The sequence below is a fragment of the Carcharodon carcharias genome, chromosome 11 (genome assembly GCF_017639515.1).
Source record: "Carcharodon carcharias isolate sCarCar2 chromosome 11, sCarCar2.pri, whole genome shotgun sequence".
NCBI classification, from domain to species: Eukaryota; Metazoa; Chordata; class Chondrichthyes; order Lamniformes; family Lamnidae; genus Carcharodon; species Carcharodon carcharias.
In genome coordinates, this window is record NC_054477.1 from 22,483,005 (window position 1) to 22,503,426 (window position 20,422).

Genomic DNA, 20,422 nt, shown 5'->3' on the forward strand with positions numbered 1-20,422 from the left:
AGGGAATGGGAGTGGAGCAGCTGTATAAAGAGTGGAGCGGAGTTTACCTGTGAGGGAATGGGAGTGGAGCAGCTGTATAAAGAGTGGAGCGAGTTTACCTGTGGGAGCGGAATGGGAGTGGAGCAGCTGTATAAAGAGTGGAGCGGAGTTTACCTGTGAGGGAATGGGAGTGGAGCAGCTGTATAAAGAGTGGAGCGGAGTTTACCTGTGAGGGAGCGGAATGGGAGTGGAGCAGCTGTATAAAGAGTGGAGCGGAGTTTACCTGTGAGGGAATGGGAGTGGAGCAGCTGTATAAAGAGTGGAGCGGAGTTTACCTGTGAGGGAGCGGAATGGGAGTGGAGCAGCTGTATAAAGAGTGGAGCGGAGTTTACCTGTGAGGGAATGGGAGTGGAGCAGCTGTATAAAGAGTGGAGCGGAGTTTACCTGTGAGGGAATGGGAGTGGAGCAGCTGTATAAAGAGTGGAGCGGAGTTTACCTGTGAGGGAATGGGAGTGGAGCAGCTGTATAAAGAGTGGAGCGGAGTTTACCTGTGAGGGAGCGGAATGGGAGTGGAGCAGCTGTATAAAGAGTGGAGCGGAGTTTACCTGTGAGGGAGCGGAATGGGAGTGGAGCAGCTGTATAAAGAGTGGAGCGGAGTTTACCTGTGAGGGAGCGGAATGGGAGTGGAGCAGCTGTATAAAGAGTGGAGCGGAGTTTACCTGTGAGGGAGCGGAATGGGAGTGGAGCAGCTGTATAAAGAGTGGAGCGGAGTTTACCTGTGAGGGAATGGGAGTGGAGCAGCTGTATAAAGAGTGGAGCGGAGTTTACCTGTGAGGAGCGAATGGGAGTGGAGCAGCTGTATAAAGAGTGGAGCGGAGTTTACCTGTGAGGGAATGGGAGTGGAGCAGCTGTATAAAGAGTGGAGCGGAGTTTACCTGTGAGGGAATGGGAGTGGAGCAGCTGTATAAAGAGTGGAGCGGAGTTTACCTGTGAGGAGCGGAATGGGAGTGGAGCAGCTGTATAAAGAGTGGAGCGGAGTTTACCTGTGAGGGAATGGGAGTGGAGCAGCTGTATAAAGAGTGGAGCGGAGTTTACCTGTGAGGGAATGGGAGTGGAGCAGCTGTATAAAGAGTGGAGTGGAGTTTACCTGTGAGGGAGCGGAATGGGAGTGGAGCAGCTGTATAAAGAGTGGAGCGGAGTTTACCTGTGAGGGAGCGGAATGGGAGTGGAGCAGCTGTATAAAGAGTGGAGCGGAGTTTACCTGTGAGGGAGCGGAATGGGAGTGGAGCAGCTGTATAAAGAGTGGAGCGGAGTTTACCTGTGAGGGAATGGGAGTGGAGCAGCTGTATAAAGAGTGGAGCGGAGTTTACCTGTGAGGGAGCGGAATGGGAGTGGAGCAGCTGTATAAAGAGTGGAGCGGAGTTTACCTGTGAGGGAGGGAATGGGAGTGGAGCAGCTGTATAAAGAGTGGAGCGGAGTTTACCTGTGAGGGAATGGGAGTGGAGCAGCTGTATAAAGAGTGGAGCGGAGTTTACCTGTGAGGGAATGGGAGTGGAGCAGCTGTATAAAGAGTGGAGCGGAGTTTACCTGTGAGGGAGCGGAATGGGAGTGGAGCAGCTGTATAAAGAGTGGAGCGGAGTTTACCTGTGAGGGAATGGGAGTGGAGCAGCTGTATAAAGAGTGGAGCGGAGTTTACCTGTGAGGGAGCGGAATGGGAGTGGAGCAGCTGTATAAAGAGTGGAGCGGAGTTTACCTGTGAGGGAGGGAATGGGAGTGGAGCAGCTGTATAAAGAGTGGAGCGGAGTTTACCTGTGAGGAGGGAATGGGAGTGGAGCAGCTGTATAAAGAGTGGAGCGGAGTTTACCTGTGAGGGAGGGAATGGGAGTGGAGCAGCTGTATAAAGAGTGGAGCGGAGTTTACCTGTGAGGGAGGAATGGGAGTGGAGCAGCTGTATAAAGAGTGGAGCGGAGTTTACCTGTGAGGAGCGGAATGGGAGTGGAGCAGCTGTATAAAGAGTGGAGCGGAGTTTACCTGTGAGGGAGCGGAATGGGAGTGGAGCAGCTGTATAAAGAGTGGAGCGGAGTTTACCTGTGAGGGAGGGAATGGGAGTGGAGCAGCTGTATAAAGAGTGGAGCGGAGTTTACCTGTGAGGGAATGGGAGTGGAGCAGCTGTATAAAGAGTGGAGTGGAGTTTACCTGTGAGGGAGCGGAATGGGAGTGGAGCAGCTGTATAAAGAGTGGAGCGGAGTTTACCTGTGAGGGAATGGGAGTGGAGCAGCTGTATAAAGAGTGGAGCGGAGTTTACCTGTGAGGGAGCGGAATGGGAGTGGAGCAGCTGTATAAAGAGTGGAGCGGAGTTTACCTGTGAGGGAGCGGAATGGGAGTGGAGCAGCTGTATAAAGAGTGGAGCGGAGTTTACCTGTGAGGGAGCGGAATGGGAGTGGAGCAGCTGTATAAAGAGTGGAGTGGAGTTTACCTGTGAGGGAATGGGAGTGGAGCAGCTGTATAAAGAGTGGAGCGGAGTTTACCTGTGAGGGAGCGGAATGGGAGTGGAGCAGCTGTATAAAGAGTGGAGTGGAGTTTACCTGTGAGGGAATGGGAGTGGAGCAGCTGTATAAAGAGTGGAGCGGAGTTTACCTGTGAGGGGAATGGGAGTGGAGCAGCTGTATAAAGAGTGGAGCGGAGTTTACCTGTGAGGGAATGGGAGTGGAGCAGCTGTATAAAGAGTGGAGCGGAGTTTACCTGTGAGGGAGCGGAATGGGAGTGGAGCAGCTGTATAAAGAGTGGAGCGGAGTTTACCTGTGAGGGAGCGGAATGGGAGTGGAGCAGCTGTATAAAGAGTGGAGCGGAGTTTACCTGTGAGGGAGCGGAATGGGAGTGGAGCAGCTGTATAAAGAGTGGAGTGGAGTTTACCTGTGAGGGAGCGGAATGGGAGTGGAGCAGCTGTATAAAGAGTGGAGCGGAGTTTACCTGTGAGGGAGCGGAATGGGAGTGGAGCAGCTGTATAAAGAGTGGAGCGGAGTTTACCTGTGAGGGAATGGGAGTGGAGCAGCTGTATAAAGAGTGGAGCGGAGTTTACCTGTGAGGGAATGGGAGTGGAGCAGCTGTATAAAGAGTGGAGCGGAGTTTACCTGTGAGGGAGCGGAATGGGAGTGGAGCAGCTGTGTAAAGAGTGGAGCGGAGTTTACCTGTGAGGGAATGGGAGTGGAGCAGCTGTATAAAGAGTGGAGCGGAGTTTACCTGTGAGGGAATGGGAGTGGAGCAGCTGTATAAAGAGTGGAGCGGAGTTTACCTGTGAGGGAGCGGAATGGGAGTGGAGCAGCTGTGTAAAGAGTGGAGCGGAGTTTACCTGTGAGGGAATGGGAGTGGAGCAGCTGTATAAAGAGTGGAGCGGAGTTTACCTGTGAGGGAGCGGAATGGGAGTGGAGCAGCTGTATAAAGAGTGGAGCGGAGTTTACCTGTGAGGGAGCGGAATGGGAGTGGAGCAGCTGTATAAAGAGTGGAGCGGAGTTTACCTGTGATTGAGCGGAATGGGAGTGGAGCAGCTGTGTAAAGAGTGGAGCGGAGTTTACCTGTGAGGGAATGGGAGTGGAGCAGCTGTATAAAGAGTGGAGCGGAGTTTACCTGTGAGGGAATGGGAGTGGAGCAGCTGTATAAAGAGTGGAGCGGAGTTTACCTGTGAGGGAATGGGAGTGGAGCAGCTGTATAAAGAGTGGAGCGGAGTTTACCTGTGAGGGAATGGGAGTGGAGCAGCTGTATAAAGAGTGGAGCGGAGTTTACCTGTGAGGGAATGGGAGTGGAGCAGCTGTATAAAGAGTGGAGCGGAGTTTACCTGTGAGGGAGCGGAATGGGAGTGGAGCAGCTGTATAAAGAGTGGAGCGCAGTTTACCTGTGAGGGAATGGGAGTGGAGCAGCTGTATAAAGAGTGGAGCGGAGTTTACCTGTGAGGGAGCGGAATGGGAGTGGAGCAGCTGTATAAACAGTGGAGCGGAGTTTACCTGTGAGGGAGCGGAATGGGAGTGGAGCAGCTGTATAAAGAGTGGAGCGGAGTTTACCTGTGAGGGAATGGGAGTGGAGCAGCTGTATAAAGAGTGGAGCGGAGTTTACCTGTGAGGGAGCGGAATGGGAGTGGAGCAGCTGTATAAAGAGTGGAGCGGAGTTTACCTGTGAGGGAATGGGAGTGGAGCAGCTGTATAAAGAGTGGAGCGGAGTTTACCTGTGAGGGAATGGGAGTGGAGCAGCTGTATAAAGAGTGGAGCGGAGTTTACCTGTGAGGGAATGGGAGTGGAGCAGCTGTATAAAGAGTGGAGCGGAGTTTACCTGTGAGGGAGCGGAATGGGAGTGGAGCAGCTGTATAAAGAGTGGAGCGGAGTTTACCTGTGAGGGAGCGGAATGGGAGTGGAGCAGCTGTATAAAGAGTGGAGCGGAGTTTACCTGTGAGGGAGCGGAATGGGAGTGGAGCAGCTGTATAAAGAGTGGAGCGGAGTTTACCTGTGAGGGAATGGGAGTGGAGCAGCTGTATAAAGAGTGGAGCGGAGTTTACCTGTGAGGGAATGGGAGTGGAGCAGCTGTATAAAGAGTGGAGCGGAGTTTACCTGTGAGGGAATGGGAGTGGAGCAGCTGTATAAAGAGTGGAGCGGAGTTTACCTGTGAGGGAGCGGAATGGGAGTGGAGCAGCTGTATAAAGAGTGGAGCGGAGTTTACCTGTGAGGGAGCGGAATGGGAGTGGAGCAGCTGTATAAAGAGTGGAGCGGAGTTTACCTGTGAGGGAGCGGAATGGGAGTGGAGCAGCTGTATAAAGAGTGGAGCGGAGTTTACCTGTGAGGGAGCGGAATGGGAGTGGAGCAGCTGTATAAAGAGTGGAGCGGAGTTTACCTGTGAGGGAGCGGAATGGGAGTGGAGCAGCTGTATAAAGAGTGGAGCGGAGTTTACCTGTGAGGAGCGGAATGGGAGTGGAGCAGCTGTATAAAGAGTGGAGCGGAGTTTACCTGTGAGGGAGCGGAATGGGAGTGGAGCAGCTGTATAAAGAGTGGAGCGGAGTTTACCTGTGAGGGAATGGGAGTGGAGCAGCTGTATAAAGAGTGGAGCGGAGTTTACCTGTGAGGGAATGGGAGTGGAGCAGCTGTATAAAGAGTGGAGCGGAGTTTACCTGTGAGGGAGCGGAATGGGAGTGGAGCAGCTGTATAAAGAGTGGAGCGGAGTTTACCTGTGAGGGAGCGGAATGGGAGTGGAGCAGCTGTATAAAGAGTGGAGCGGAGTTTACCTGTGAGGGAGCGGAATGGGAGTGGAGCAGCTGTATAAAGAGTGGAGCGGAGTTTACCTGTGAGGGAGCGGAATGGGAGTGGAGCAGCTGTATAAAGAGTGGAGCGGAGTTTACCTGTGAGGGAATGGGAGTGGAGCAGCTGTATAAAGAGTGGAGCGGAGTTTACCTGTGAGGGAATGGGAGTGGAGCAGCTGTATAAAGAGTGGAGCGGAGTTTACCTGTGAGGGAGCGGAATGGGAGTGGAGCAGCTGTATAACAGTGGAGCGGAGTTTACCTGTGAGGGAGCGGAATGGGAGTGGAGCAGCTGTATAAAGAGTGGAGCGGAGTTTACCTGTGAGGGAATGGGAGTGGAGCAGCTGTATAAAGAGTGGAGCGGAGTTTACCTGTGAGGGAATGGGAGTGGAGCAGCTGTATAAAGAGTGGAGCGGAGTTTACCTGTGAGGGAATGGGAGTGGAGCAGCTGTATAAAGAGTGGAGCGGAGTTTACCTGTGAGGGAGCGGAATGGGAGTGGAGCAGCTGTATAAAGAGTGGAGCGGAGTTTACCTGTGAGGGAGCGGAATGGGAGTGGAGCAGCTGTATAAAGAGTGGAGCGGAGTTTACCTGTGAGGGAGCGGAATGGGAGTGGAGCAGCTGTATAAAGAGTGGAGCGGAGTTTACCTGTGAGGGAATGGGAGTGGAGCAGCTGTATAAAGAGTGGAGCGGAGTTTACCTGTGAGGGAGCGGAATGGGAGTGGAGCAGCTGTATAAAGAGTGGAGCGGAGTTTACCTGTGAGGGAATGGGAGTGGAGCAGCTGTATAAAGAGTGGAGCGGAGTTTACCTGTGAGGGAATGGGAGTGGAGCAGCTGTATAAAGAGTGGAGCGGAGTTTACCTGTGAGGGAATGGGAGTGGAGCAGCTGTATAAAGAGTGGAGCGGAGTTTACCTGTGAGGGAATGGGAGTGGAGCAGCTGTATAAAGAGTGGAGCGGAGTTTACCTGTGAGGGAGCGGAATGGGAGTGGAGCAGCTGCATAAAGAGTGGAGCGGAGTTTACCTGTGAGGGAATGGGAGTGGAGCAGCTGTATAAAGAGTGGAGCGGAGTTTACCTGTGAGGGAGCGGAATGGGAGTGGAGCAGCTGTATAAAGAGTGGAGCGGAGTTTACCTGTGAGGGAGCGGAATGGGAGTGGAGCAGCTGTATAAAGAGTGGAGCGGAGTTTACCTGTGAGGGAGCGGAATGGGAGTGGAGCAGCTGTATAAAGAGTGGAGCGGAGTTTACCTGTGAGGGAGCGGAATGGGAGTGGAGCAGCTGTATAAAGAGTGGAGCGGAGTTTACCTGTGAGGGAGCGGAATGGGAGTGGAGCAGCTGTATAAAGAGTGGAGCGGAGTTTACCTGTGAGGGAATGGGAGTGGAGCAGCTGTATAAAGAGTGGAGCGGAGTTTACCTGTGAGGGAGCGGAATGGGAGTGGAGCAGCTGTATAAAGAGTGGAGCGGAGTTTACCTGTGAGGGAATGGGAGTGGAGCAGCTGTATAAAGAGTGGAGCGGAGTTTACCTGTGAGGGAATGGGGAGTGGAGCAGCTGTATAAAGAGTGGAGCGGAGTTTACCTGTGAGGGAATGGGAGTGGAGCAGCTGTATAAAGAGTGGAGCGGAGTTTACCTGTGAGGGAATGGGAGTGGAGCAGCTGTATAAAGAGTGGAGCGGAGTTTACCTGTGAGGGAGCGGAATGGGAGTGGAGCAGCTGCATAAAGAGTGGAGCGGAGTTTACCTGTGAGGGAATGGGAGTGGAGCAGCTGTATAAAGAGTGGAGCGGAGTTTACCTGTGAGGGAATGGGAGTGGAGCAGCTGTATAAAGAGTGGAGCGGAGTTTACCTGTGAGGGAATGGGAGTGGAGCAGCTGTATAAAGAGTGGAGCGGAGTTTACCTGTGAGGGAGCGGAATGGGAGTGGAGCAGCTGCATAAAGAGTGGAGCGGAGTTTACCTGTGAGGGGAATGGGAGTGGAGCAGCTGTATAAAGAGTGGAGCGGAGTTTACCTGTGAGGAGCGGAATGGGAGTGGAGCAGCTGTATAAAGAGTGGAGCGGAGTTTACCTGTGAGGGAGCGGAATGGGAGTGGAGCAGCTGTATAAAGAGTGGAGCGGAGTTTACCTGTGAGGGAGCGGAATGGGAGTGGAGCAGCTGTATAAAGAGTGGAGCGGAGTTTACCTGTGAGGGAATGGGAGTGGAGCAGCTGTATAAAGAGTGGAGCGGAGTTTACCTGTGAGGGAGCGGAATGGGAGTGGAGCAGCTGTATAAAGAGTGGAGCGGAGTTTACCTGTGAGGGAGCGGAATGGGAGTGGAGCAGCTGTATAAAGAGTGGAGCGGAGTTTACCTGTGAGGGAGCGGAATGGGAGTGGAGCAGCTGTATAAAGAGTGGAGCGGAGTTTACCTGTGAGGGAATGGGAGTGGAGCAGCTGTATAAAGAGTGGAGCGGAGTTTACCTGTGAGGGAGCGGAATGGGAGTGGAGCAGCTGTATAAAGAGTGGAGCGGAGTTTACCTGTGAGGGAGCGGAATGGGAGTGGAGCAGCTGTATAAAGAGTGGAGCGGAGTTTACCTGTGAGGGAATGGGAGTGGAGCAGCTGTATAAAGAGTGGAGCGGAGTTTACCTGTGAGGGAGCGGAATGGGAGTGGAGCAGCTGTATAAAGAGTGGAGCGGAGTTTACCTGTGAGGGAATGGGAGTGGAGCAGCTGTATAAAGAGTGGAGCGGAGTTTACCTGTGAGGGAATGGGAGTGGAGCAGCTGTATAAAGAGTGGAGCGGAGTTTACCTGTGAGGGAATGGGAGTGGAGCAGCTGTATAAAGAGTGGAGCGGAGTTTACCTGTGAGGGAGCGGAATGGGAGTGGAGCAGCTGTATAAAGAGTGGAGCGGAGTTTACCTGTGAGGGAGCGGAATGGGAGTGGAGCAGCTGTATAAAGAGTGGAGCGGAGTTTACCTGTGAGGGAATGGGAGTGGAGCAGCTGTATAAAGAGTGGAGCGGAGTTTACCTGTGAGGGAGCGGAATGGGAGTGGAGCAGCTGTATAAAGAGTGGAGCGGAGTTTACCTGTGAGGGAGCGGAATGGGAGTGGAGCAGCTGTATAAAGAGTGGAGCGGAGTTTACCTGTGAGGGAATGGGAGTGGAGCAGCTGTATAAAGAGTGGAGCGGAGTTTACCTGTGAGGGAATGGGAGTGGAGCAGCTGTATAAAGAGTGGAGCGGAGTTTACCTGTGAGGGAGCGGAATGGGAGTGGAGCAGCTGTATAAAGAGTGGAGCGGAGTTTACCTGTGAGGGAGCGGAATGGGAGTGGAGCAGCTGTATAAAGAGTGGAGCGGAGTTTACCTGTGAGGGAGCGGAATGGGAGTGGAGCAGCTGTATAAAGAGTGGAGCGGAGTTTACCTGTGAGGGAGCGGAATGGGAGTGGAGCAGCTGTATAAAGAGTGGAGCGGAGTTTACCTGTGAGGGAGCGGAATGGGAGTGGAGCAGCTGTATAAAGAGTGGAGCGGAGTTTACCTGTGAGGGAGCGGAATGGGAGTGGAGCAGCTGTATAAAGAGTGGAGCGGAGTTTACCTGTGAGGGAGCGGAATGGGAGTGGAGCAGCTGTATAAAGAGTGGAGCGGAGTTTACCTGTGAGGGAATGGGAGTGGAGCAGCTGTATAAAGAGTGGAGCGGAGTTTACCTGTGAGGGAGCGGAATGGGAGTGGAGCAGCTGTATAAAGAGTGGAGCGGAGTTTACCTGTGAGGGAGCGGAATGGGAGTGGAGCAGCTGTATAAAGAGTGGAGCGGAGTTTACCTGTGAGGGAGCGGAATGGGAGTGGAGCAGCTGTATAAAGAGTGGAGCGGAGTTTACCTGTGAGGGAGCGGAATGGGAGTGGAGCAGCTGTATAAAGAGTGGAGCGGAGTTTACCTGTGAGGGAATGGGAGTGGAGCAGCTGTATAAAGAGTGGAGCGGAGTTTACCTGTGAGGGAGCGGAATGGGAGTGGAGCAGCTGTATAAAGAGTGGAGCGGAGTTTACCTGTGAGGGAATGGGAGTGGAGCAGCTGTATAAAGAGTGGAGCGGAGTTTACCTGTGAGGGAGCGGAATGGGAGTGGAGCAGCTGTATAAAGAGTGGAGCGGAGTTTACCTGTGAGGGAGCGGAATGGGAGTGGAGCAGCTGTATAAAGAGTGGAGCGGAGTTTACCTGTGAGGGAGCGGAATGGGAGTGGAGCAGCTGTATAAAGAGTGGAGCGGAGTTTACCTGTGAGGGAGCGGAATGGGAGTGGAGCAGCTGTATAAAGAGTGGAGCGGAGTTTACCTGTGAGGGAGCGGAATGGGAGTGGAGCAGCTGTATAAAGAGTGGAGCGGAGTTTACCTGTGAGGGAGGGAATGGGAGTGGAGCAGCTGTATAAAGAGTGGAGCGGAGTTTACCTGTGAGGGAATGGGAGTGGAGCAGCTGTATAAAGAGTGGAGTGGAGTTTACCTGTGAGGGAATGGGAGTGGAGCAGCTGTATAAAGAGTGGAGCGGAGTTTACCTGTGAGGGAGCGGAATGGGAGTGGAGCAGCTGTATAAAGAGTGGAGCGGAGTTTACCTGTGAGGGAGCGGAATGGGAGTGGAGCAGCTGTATAAAGAGTGGAGCGGAGTTTACCTGTGAGGGAATGGGAGTGGAGCAGCTGTATAAAGAGTGGAGCGGAGTTTACCTGTGAGGGAATGGGAGTGGAGCAGCTGTATAAAGAGTGGAGCGGAGTTTACCTGTGAGGGAGCGGAATGGGAGTGGAGCAGCTGTATAAAGAGTGGAGCGGAGTTTACCTGTGAGGGAATGGGAGTGGAGCAGCTGTATAAAGAGTGGAGTGGAGTTTACCTGTGAGGGAGCGGAATGGGAGTGGAGCAGCTGTATAAAGAGTGGAGCGGAGTTTACCTGTGAGGGAGGGAATGGGAGTGGAGCAGCTGTATAAAGAGTGGAGCGGAGTTTACCTGTGAGGGAATGGGAGTGGAGCAGCTGTATAAAGAGTGGAGCGGAGTTTACCTGTGAGGGAGCGGAATGGGAGTGGAGCAGCTGTATAAAGAGTGGAGTGGAGTTTACCTGTGAGGGAGCGGAATGGGAGTGGAGCAGCTGTATAAAGAGTGGAGCGGAGTTTACCTGTGAGGGAGGGAATGGGAGTGGAGCAGCTGTATAAAGAGTGGAGCGGAGTTTACCTGTGAGGGAATGGGAGTGGAGCAGCTGTATAAAGAGTGGAGTGGAGTTTACCTGTGAGGGAGCGGAATGGGAGTGGAGCAGCTGTATAAAGAGTGGAGCGGAGTTTACCTGTGAGGGAATGGGAGTGGAGCAGCTGTATAAAGAGTGGAGCGGAGTTTACCTGTGAGGGAATGGGAGTGGAGCAGCTGTATAAAGAGTGGAGCGGAGTTTACCTGTGAGGGAGCGGAATGGGAGTGGAGCAGCTGTATAAAGAGTGGAGCGGAGTTTACCTGTGAGGAGCGGAATGGGAGTGGAGCAGCTGTATAAAGAGTGGAGCGGAGTTTACCTGTGAGGGAATGGGAGTGGAGCAGCTGTATAAAGAGTGGAGCGGAGTTTACCTGTGAGGGAATGGGAGTGGAGCAGCTGTATAAAGAGTGGAGCGGAGTTTACCTGTGAGGGAGCGGAATGGGAGTGGAGCAGCTGTATAAAGAGTGGAGCGGAGTTTACCTGTGAGGGAGCGGAATGGGAGTGGAGCAGCTGTATAAAGAGTGGAGCGGAGTTTACCTGTGAGGGAGCGGAATGGGAGTGGAGCAGCTGTATAAAGAGTGGAGCGGAGTTTACCTGTGAGGGAATGGGAGTGGAGCAGCTGTATAAAGAGTGGAGCGGAGTTTACCTGTGAGGGAATGGGAGTGGAGCAGCTGTATAAAGAGTGGAGCGGAGTTTACCTGTGAGGGAATGGGAGTGGAGCAGCTGTATAAAGAGTGGAGCGGAGTTTACCTGTGAGGGAGCGGAATGGGAGTGGAGCAGCTGTATAAAGAGTGGAGCGGAGTTTACCTGTGAGGGAGCGGAATGGGAGTGGAGCAGCTGTATAAAGAGTGGAGCGGAGTTTACCTGTGAGGGAGCGGAATGGGAGTGGAGCAGCTGTATAAAGAGTGGAGCGGAGTTTACCTGTGAGGGAGCGGAATGGGAGTGGAGCAGCTGTATAAAGAGTGGAGCGGAGTTTACCTGTGAGGGAGCGGAATGGGAGTGGAGCAGCTGTATAAAGAGTGGAGCGGAGTTTACCTGTGAGGGAATGGGAGTGGAGCAGCTGTATAAAGAGTGGAGCGGAGTTTACCTGTGAGGGAATGGGAGTGGAGCAGCTGTATAAAGAGTGGAGCGGAGTTTACCTGTGAGGGAGCGGAATGGGAGTGGAGCAGCTGTATAAAGAGTGGAGCGGAGTTTACCTGTGAGGGAGCGGAATGGGAGTGGAGCAGCTGTATAAAGAGTGGAGCGGAGTTTACCTGTGAGGGAGCGGAATGGGAGTGGAGCAGCTGTATAAAGAGTGGAGCGGAGTTTACCTGTGAGGGAGCGGAATGGGAGTGGAGCAGCTGTATAAAGAGTGGAGCGGAGTTTACCTGTGAGGGAATGGGAGTGGAGCAGCTGTATAAAGAGTGGAGCGGAGTTTACCTGTGAGGGAGCGGAATGGGAGTGGAGCAGCTGTATAAAGAGTGGAGCGGAGTTTACCTGTGAGGGAATGGGAGTGGAGCAGCTGTATAAAGAGTGGAGCGGAGTTTACCTGTGAGGGAATGGGAGTGGAGCAGCTGTATAAAGAGTGGAGCGGAGTTTACCTGTGAGGGAGCGGAATGGGAGTGGAGCAGCTGTATAAAGAGTGGAGCGGAGTTTACCTGTGAGGGAATGGGAGTGGAGCAGCTGTATAAAGAGTGGAGCGGAGTTTACCTGTGAGGGAGCGGAATGGGAGTGGAGCAGCTGTATAAAGAGTGGAGCGGAGTTTACCTGTGAGGGAATGGGAGTGGAGCAGCTGTATAAAGAGTGGAGCGGAGTTTACCTGTGAGGGAATGGGAGTGGAGCAGCTGTATAAAGAGTGGAGCGGAGTTTACCTGTGAGGGAATGGGAGTGGAGCAGCTGTATAAAGAGTGGAGCGGAGTTTACCTGTGAGGGAGCGGAATGGGAGTGGAGCAGCTGTATAAAGAGTGGAGCGGAGTTTACCTGTGAGGGAATGGGAGTGGAGCAGCTGTATAAAGAGTGGAGCGGAGTTTACCTGTGAGGGAGGGAATGGGAGTGGAGCAGCTGTATAAAGAGTGGAGCGGAGTTTACCTGTGAGGGAGCGGAATGGGAGTGGAGCAGCTGTATAAAGAGTGGAGCGGAGTTTACCTGTGAGGAAGCGGAATGGGAGTGGAGCAGCTGTATAAAGAGTGGAGCGGAGTTTACCTGTGAGGGAATGGGAGTGGAGCAGCTGTATAAAGAGTGGAGCGGAGTTTACCTGTGAGGGAGCGGAATGGGAGTGGAGCAGCTGTATAAAGAGTGGAGCGGAGTTTACCTGTGAGGGAGCGGAATGGGAGTGGAGCAGCTGTATAAAGAGTGGAGCGGAGTTTACCTGTGAGGGAATGGGAGTGGAGCAGCTGTATAAAGAGTGGAGCGGAGTTTACCTGTGAGGGAATGGGAGTGGAGCAGCTGTATAAAGAGTGGAGCGGAGTTTACCTGTGAGGGAGCGGAATGGGAGTGGAGCAGCTGTATAAAGAGTGGAGCGGAGTTTACCTGTGAGGGAGCGGAATGGGAGTGGAGCAGCTGTATAAAGAGTGGAGCGGAGTTTACCTGTGAGGGAGCGGAATGGGAGTGGAGCAGCTGTATAAAGAGTGGAGCGGAGTTTACCTGTGAGGGAGCGGAATGGGAGTGGAGCAGCTGTATAAAGAGTGGAGCGGAGTTTACCTGTGAGGGAGCGGAATGGGAGTGGAGCAGCTGTATAAAGAGTGGAGCGGAGTTTACCTGTGAGGGAGCGGAATGGGAGTGGAGCAGCTGTATAAAGAGTGGAGCGGAGTTTACCTGTGAGGGAGCGGAATGGGAGTGGAGCAGCTGTATAAAGAGTGGAGCGGAGTTTACCTGTGAGGGAATGGGAGTGGAGCAGCTGTATAAAGAGTGGAGCGGAGTTTACCTGTGAGGGAGCGGAATGGGAGTGGAGCAGCTGTATAAAGAGTGGAGCGGAGTTTACCTGTGAGGGAGCGGAATGGGAGTGGAGCAGCTGTATAAAGAGTGGAGCGGAGTTTACCTGTGAGGGAGCGGAATGGGAGTGGAGCAGCTGTATAAAGAGTGGAGCGGAGTTTACCTGTGAGGGAATGGGAGTGGAGCAGCTGTATAAAGAGTGGAGCGGAGTTTACCTGTGAGGGAGCGGAATGGGAGTGGAGCAGCTGTATAAAGAGTGGAGCGGAGTTTACCTGTGAGGGAATGGGAGTGGAGCAGCTGTATAAAGAGTGGAGCGGAGTTTACCTGTGAGGGAGCGGAATGGGAGTGGAGCAGCTGTATAAAGAGTGGAGCGGAGTTTACCTGTGAGGGAGCGGAATGGGAGTGGAGCAGCTGTATAAAGAGTGGAGCGGAGTTTACCTGTGAGGGAGCGGAATGGGAGTGGAGCAGCTGTATAAAGAGTGGAGCGGAGTTTACCTGTGAGGGAGCGGAATGGGAGTGGAGCAGCTGTATAAAGAGTGGAGCGGAGTTTACCTGTGAGGGAGCGGAATGGGAGTGGAGCAGCTGTATAAAGAGTGGAGCGGAGTTTACCTGTGAGGGAGCGGAATGGGAGTGGAGCAGCTGTATAAAGAGTGGAGCGGAGTTTACCTGTGAGGGAGCGGAATGGGAGTGGAGCAGCTGTATAAAGAGTGGAGCGGAGTTTACCTGTGAGGGAATGGGAGTGGAGCAGCTGTATAAAGAGTGGAGCGGAGTTTACCTGTGAGGGAGCGAATGGGAGTGGAGCAGCTGTATAAAGAGTGGAGCGGAGTTTACCTGTGAGGGAATGGGAGTGGAGCAGCTGTATAAAGAGTGGAGCGGAGTTTACCTGTGAGGGAATGGGAGTGGAGCAGCTGTATAAAGAGTGGAGCGGAGTTTACCTGTGAGGGAGCGGAATGGGAGTGGAGCAGCTGTATTAAGAGTGGAGCGGAGTTTACCTGTGAGGGAATGGGAGTGGAGCAGCTGTATAAAGAGTGGAGCGGAGTTTACCTGTGAGGGAATGGGAGTGGAGCAGCTGTATAAAGAGTGGAGTGGAGTTTACCTGTGAGGGAGCGGAATGGGAGTGGAGCAGCTGTATAAAGAGTGGAGCGGAGTTTACCTGTGAGGGAGCGGAATGGGAGTGGAGCAGCTGTATAAAGAGTGGAGCGGAGTTTACCTGTGAGGGAGCGGAATGGGAGTGGAGCAGCTGTATAAAGAGTGGAGCGGAGTTTACCTGTGAGGGAGGGAATGGGAGTGGAGCAGCTGTATAAAGAGTGGAGCGGAGTTTACCTGTGAGGGAATGGGAGTGGAGCAGCTGTATAAAGAGTGGAGTGGAGTTTACCTGTGAGGGAATGGGAGTGGAGCAGCTGTATAAAGAGTGGAGCGGAGTTTACCTGTGAGGGAATGGGAGTGGAGCAGCTGTATAAAGAGTGGAGTGGAGTTTACCTGTGAGGGAATGGGAGTGGAGCAGCTGTATAAAGAGTGGAGCGGAGTTTACCTGTGAGGGAGCGGAATGGGAGTGGAGCAGCTGTATAAAGAGTGGAGCGGAGTTTACCTGTGAGGGAATGGGAGTGGAGCAGCTGTATAAGAGTGGAGTGGAGTTTACCTGTGAGGGAGCGGAATGGGAGTGGAGCAGCTGTATAAAGAGTGGAGCGGAGTTTACCTGTGAGGGAGGGAATGGGAGTGGAGCAGCTGTATAAAGAGTGGAGCGGAGTTTACCTGTGAGGGAGCGGAATGGGAGTGGAGCAGCTGTATAAAGAGTGGAGTGGAGTTTACCTGTGAGGGAGCGGAATGGGAGTGGAGCAGCTGTATAAAGAGTGGAGCGGAGTTTACCTGTGAGGGAGGGAATGGGAGTGGAGCAGCTGTATAAAGAGTGGAGCGGAGTTTACCTGTGAGGGAGGGAATGGGAGTGGAGCAGCTGTATAAAGAGTGGAGCGGAGTTTACCTGTGAGGGAGGGAATGGGAGTGGAGCAGCTGTATAAAGAGTGGAGCGGAGTTTACCTGTGAGGGAATGGGAGTGGAGCAGCTGTATAAAGAGTGGAGCGGAGTTTACCTGTGAGGGAATGGGAGTGGAGCAGCTGTATAAAGAGTGGAGTGGAGTTTACCTGTGAGGGAGCGGAATGGGAGTGGAGCAGCTGTATAAAGAGTGGAGCGGAGTTTACCTGTGAGGGAATGGGAGTGGAGCAGCTGTATAAAGAGTGGAGCGGAGTTTACCTGTGAGGGAATGGGAGTGGAGCAGCTGTATAAAGAGTGGAGCGGAGTTTACCTGTGAGGGAGCGGAATGGGAGTGGAGCAGCTGTATAAAGAGTGGAGCGGAGTTTACCTGTGAGGGAGCGGAATGGGAGTGGAGCAGCTGTATAAAGAGTGGAGCGGAGTTTACCTGTGAGGGAATGGGAGTGGAGCAGCTGTATAAAGAGTGGAGCGGAGTTTACCTGTGAGGGAATGGGAGTGGAGCAGCTGTATAAAGAGTGGAGCGGAGTTTACCTGTGAGGGAGCGGAATGGGAGTGGAGCAGCTGTATAAAGAGTGGAGCGGAGTTTACCTGTGAGGGAGCGGAATGGGAGTGGAGCAGCTGTATAAAGAGTGGAGCGGAGTTTACCTGTGAGGGAGCGGAATGGGAGTGGAGCAGCTGTATAAAGAGTGGAGCGGAGTTTACCTGTGAGGGAATGGGAGTGGAGCAGCTGTATAAAGAGTGGAGCGGAGTTTACCTGTGAGGGAATGGGAGTGGAGCAGCTGTATAAAGAGTGGAGCGGAGTTTACCTGTGAGGGAATGGGAGTGGAGCAGCTGTATAAAGAGTGGAGCGGAGTTTACCTGTGAGGGAGCGGAATGGGAGTGGAGCAGCTGTATAAAGAGTGGAGCGGAGTTTACCTGTGAGGGAATGGGAGTGGAGCAGCTGTATAAAGAGTGGAGCGGAGTTTACCTGTGAGGGAGCGGAATGGGAGTGGAGCAGCTGTATAAAGAGTGGAGCGGAGTTTACCTGTGAGGGAGCGGAATGGGAGTGGAGCAGCTGTATAAAGAGTGGAGCGGAGTTTACCTGTGAGGGAGCGGAATGGGAGTGGAGCAGCTGTATAAAGAGTGGAGCGGAGTTTACCTGTGAGGGAGCGGAATGGGAGTGGAGCAGCTGTATAAAGAGTGGAGCGGAGTTTACCTGTGAGGGAGCGGGAGTGGAGCAGCTGTATAAAGAGTGGAGCGGAGTTTACCTGTGAGGGAGCGGAATGGGAGTGGAGCAGCTGTATAAAGAGTGGAGCGGAGTTTACCTGTGAGGGAATGGGAGTGGAGCAGCTGTATAAAGAGTGGAGCGGAGTTTACCTGTGAGGGAATGGGAGTGGAGCAGCTGTATAAAGAGTGGAGCGGAGTTTACCTGTGAGGGAATGGGAGTGGAGCAGCTGTATAAAGAGTGGAGCGGAGTTTACCTGTGAGGGAGCGGAATGGGAGTGGAGCAGCTGTATAAAGAGTGGAGCGGAGTTTACCTGTGAGGGAGCGGAATGGGAGTGGAGCAGCTGTATAAAGAGTGGAGCGGAGTTTACCTGTGAGGGAATGGGAGTGGAGCAGCTGTATAAAGAGTGGAGCGGAGTTTACCTGTGAGGGAGCGGAATGGGAGTGGAGCAGCTGTATAAAGAGTGGAGCGGAGTTTACCTGTGAGGGAGCGGAATGGGAGTGGAGCAGCTGTATAAAGAGTGGAGCAGAGTTTACCTGTGAGGGAGCGGAATGGGAGTGGAGCAGCTGTATAAAGAGTGGAGCGGAGTTTACCTGTGAGGGAGCGGAATGGGAGTGGAGCAGCTGTATAAAGAGTGGAGCGGAGTTTACCTGTGAGGGAGCGGAATGGGAGTGGAGCAGCTGTATAAAGAGTGGAGCGGAGTTTACCTGTGAGGGAATGGGAGTGGAGCAGCTGTATAAAGAGTGGAGCGGAGTTTACCTGTGAGGGAATGGGAGTGGAGCAGCTGTATAAAGAGTGGAGCGGAGTTTACCTGTGAGGGAGCGGAATGGGAGTGGAGCAGCTGTATAAAGAGTGGAGCGGAGTTTACCTGTGAGGGAATGGGAGTGGAGCAGCTGTATAAAGAGTGGAGCGGAGTTTACCTGTGAGGGAGCGGAATGGGAGTGGAGCAGCTGTATAAAGAGTGGAGCGGAGTTTACCTGTGAGGGAGCGGAATGGGAGTGGAGCAGCTGTATAAAGAGTGGAGCGGAGTTTACCTGTGAGGGAATGGGAGTGGAGCAGCTGTATAAAGAGTGGAGCGGAGTTTACCTGTGAGGGAATGGGAGTGGAGCAGCTGTATAAAGAGTGGAGCGGAGTTTACCTGTGAGGGAGCGGAATGGGAGTGGAGCAGCTGTATAAAGAGTGGAGCGGAGTTTACCTGTGAGGGAATGGGAGTGGAGCAGCTGTATAAAGAGTGGAGCGGAGTTTACCTGTGAGGGAGCGGAATGGGAGTGGAGCAGCTGTATAAAGAGTGGAGCGGAGTTTACCTGTGAGGGAGCGGAATGGGAGTGGAGCAGCTGTATAAAGAGTGGAGCGGAGTTTACCTGTGAGGGAATGGGAGTGGAGCAGCTGTATAAAGAGTGGAGCGGAGTTTACCTGTGAGGGAATGGGAGTGGAGCAGCTGTATAAAGAGTGGAGCGGAGTTTACCTGTGAGGGAATGGGAGTGGAGCAGCTGTATAAAGAGTGGAGCGGAGTTTACCTGTGAGGGAGCGGAATGGGAGTGGAGCAGCTGTATAAAGAGTGGAGCGGAGTTTACCTGTGAGGGAGCGGAATGGGAGTGGAGCAGCTGTATAAAGAGTGGAGCGGAGTTTACCTGTGAGGGAATGGGAGTGGAGCAGCTGTATAAAGAGTGGAGTGGAGTTTACCTGTGAGGGAATGGGAGTGGAGCAGCTGTATAAAGAGTGGAGTGGAGTTTACCTGTGAGGGAGCGGAATGGGAGTGGAGCAGCTGTATAAAGAGTGGAGCGGAGTTTACCTGTGAGGGAATGGGAGTGGAGCAGCTGTATAAAGAGTGGAGCGGAGTTTACCTGTGAGGGAGCGGAATGGGAGTGGAGCAGCTGTATAAAGAGTGGAGCGGAGTTTACCTGTGAGGGAATGGGAGTGGAGCAGCTGTATAAAGAGTGGAGCGGAGTTTACCTGTGAGGGAGCGGAATGGGAGTGGAGCAGCTGTATAAAGAGTGGAGCGGAGTTTACCTGTGAGGGAATGGGAGTGGAGCAGCTGTATAAAGAGTGGAGCGGAGTTTACCTGTGAGGGAGCGGAATGGGAGTGGAGCAGCTGTATAAAGAGTGGAGCGGAGTTTACCTGTGAGGGAATGGGAGTGGAGCAGCTGTATAAAGAGTGGAGCGGAGTTTACCTGTGAGGGAGCGAATGGGAGTGGAGCAGCTGTATAAAGAGTGGAGCGGAGTTTACCTGTGAGGGAATGGGAGTGGAGCAGCTGTATAAAGAGTGGAGCGGAGTTTACCTGTGAGGGAGCGGAATGGGAGTGGAGCAGCTGTATAAAGAGTGGAGCGGAGTTTACCTGTGAGGGAATGGGAGTGGAGCAGCTGTATAAAGAGTGGAGCGGAGTTTACCTGTGAGGGAGCGGAATGGGAGTGGAGCAGCTGTATAAAGAGTGGAGCGGAGTTTACCTGTGAGGGAATGGGAGTGGAGCAGCTGTATAAAGAGTGGAGCGGAGTTTACCTGTGAGGGAGCGGAATGGGAGTGGAGCAGCTGTATAAAGAGTGGAGCGGAGTTTACCTGTGAGGGAATGGGAGTGGAGCAGCTGTATAAAGAGTGGAGCGGAGTTTACCTGTGAGGGAATGGGAGTGGAGCAGCTGTATAAAGAGTGGAGCGGAGTTTACCTGTGAGGGAGCGGAATGGGAGTGGAGCAGCTGTATAAAGAGTGGAGCGGAGTTTACCTGTGAGGGAGCGGAATGGGAGTGGAGCAGCTGTATAAAGAGTGGAGCGGAGTTTACCTGTGAGGGAGCGGAATGGGAGTGGAGCAGCTGTATAAAGAGTGGAGCGGAGTTTACCTGTGAGGGAATGGGAGTGGAGCAGCTGTATAAAGAGTGGAGCGGAGTTTACCTGTGAGGGAATGGGAGTGGAGCAGCTGTATAAAGAGTGGAGTGGAGTTTACCTGTGAAGGAGCGGAATGGGAGTGGAGCAGCTGTATAAAGAGTGGAGTGGAGTTTACCTGTGAAGGAGCGGAATGGGAGTGGAGCAGCTGTATAAAGAGTGGAGCGGAGTTTACCTGTGAGGGAGCGGAATGGGAGTGGAGCAGCTGTATAAAGAGTGGAGCGGAGTTTACCTGTGAGGGAGCGGAATGGGAGTGGAGCAGCTGTATAAAGAGTGGAGCGGAGTTTACCTGTGAGGGAATGGGAGTGGAGCAGCTGTATAAAGAGTGGAGCGGAGTTTACCTGTGAGGGAGCGGAATGGGAGTGGAGCAGCTGCATAAAGAGTGGAGCGGAGTTTACCTGTGAGGGAATGGGAGTGGAGCAGCTGTATAAAGAGTGGAGCGGAGTTTACCTGTGAGGGAATGGGAGTGGAGCAGCTGTATAAAGAGTGGAGCGGAGTTTACCTGTGAGGGAATGGGAGTGGAGCAGCTGTATAAAGAGTGGAGCGGAGTTTACCTGTGAGGGAGCGGAATGGGAGTGGAGCAGCTGTATAAAGAGTGGAGCGGAGTTTACCTGTGAGGGAGCGGAATGGGAGTGGAGCAGCTGTATAAAGAGTGGAGCGGAGTTTACCTGTGAGGGAGCGGAATGGGAGTGGAGCAGCTGTATAAAGAGTGGAGCGGAGTTTACCTGTGAGGGAGCGGAATGGGAGTGGAGCAGCTGTATAAAGAGTGGAGCGGAGTTTACCTGTGAGGGAATGGGAGTGGAGCAGCTGTATAAAGAGTGGAGCGGAGTTTACCTGTGAGGGAGCGGAATGGGAGTGGCTGTATAAAGAGTGGAGCGGAGTTTACCTGTGAGGGAGCGGAATGGGAGTGGAGCAGCTGTATAAAGAGTGGAGCGGAGTTTACCTGTGAGGGAGCGGAATGGGAGTGGAGCAGCTGTATAAAGAGTGGAGCGGAGTTTACCTGTGAGGGAATGGGAGTGGAGCAGCTGTATAAAGA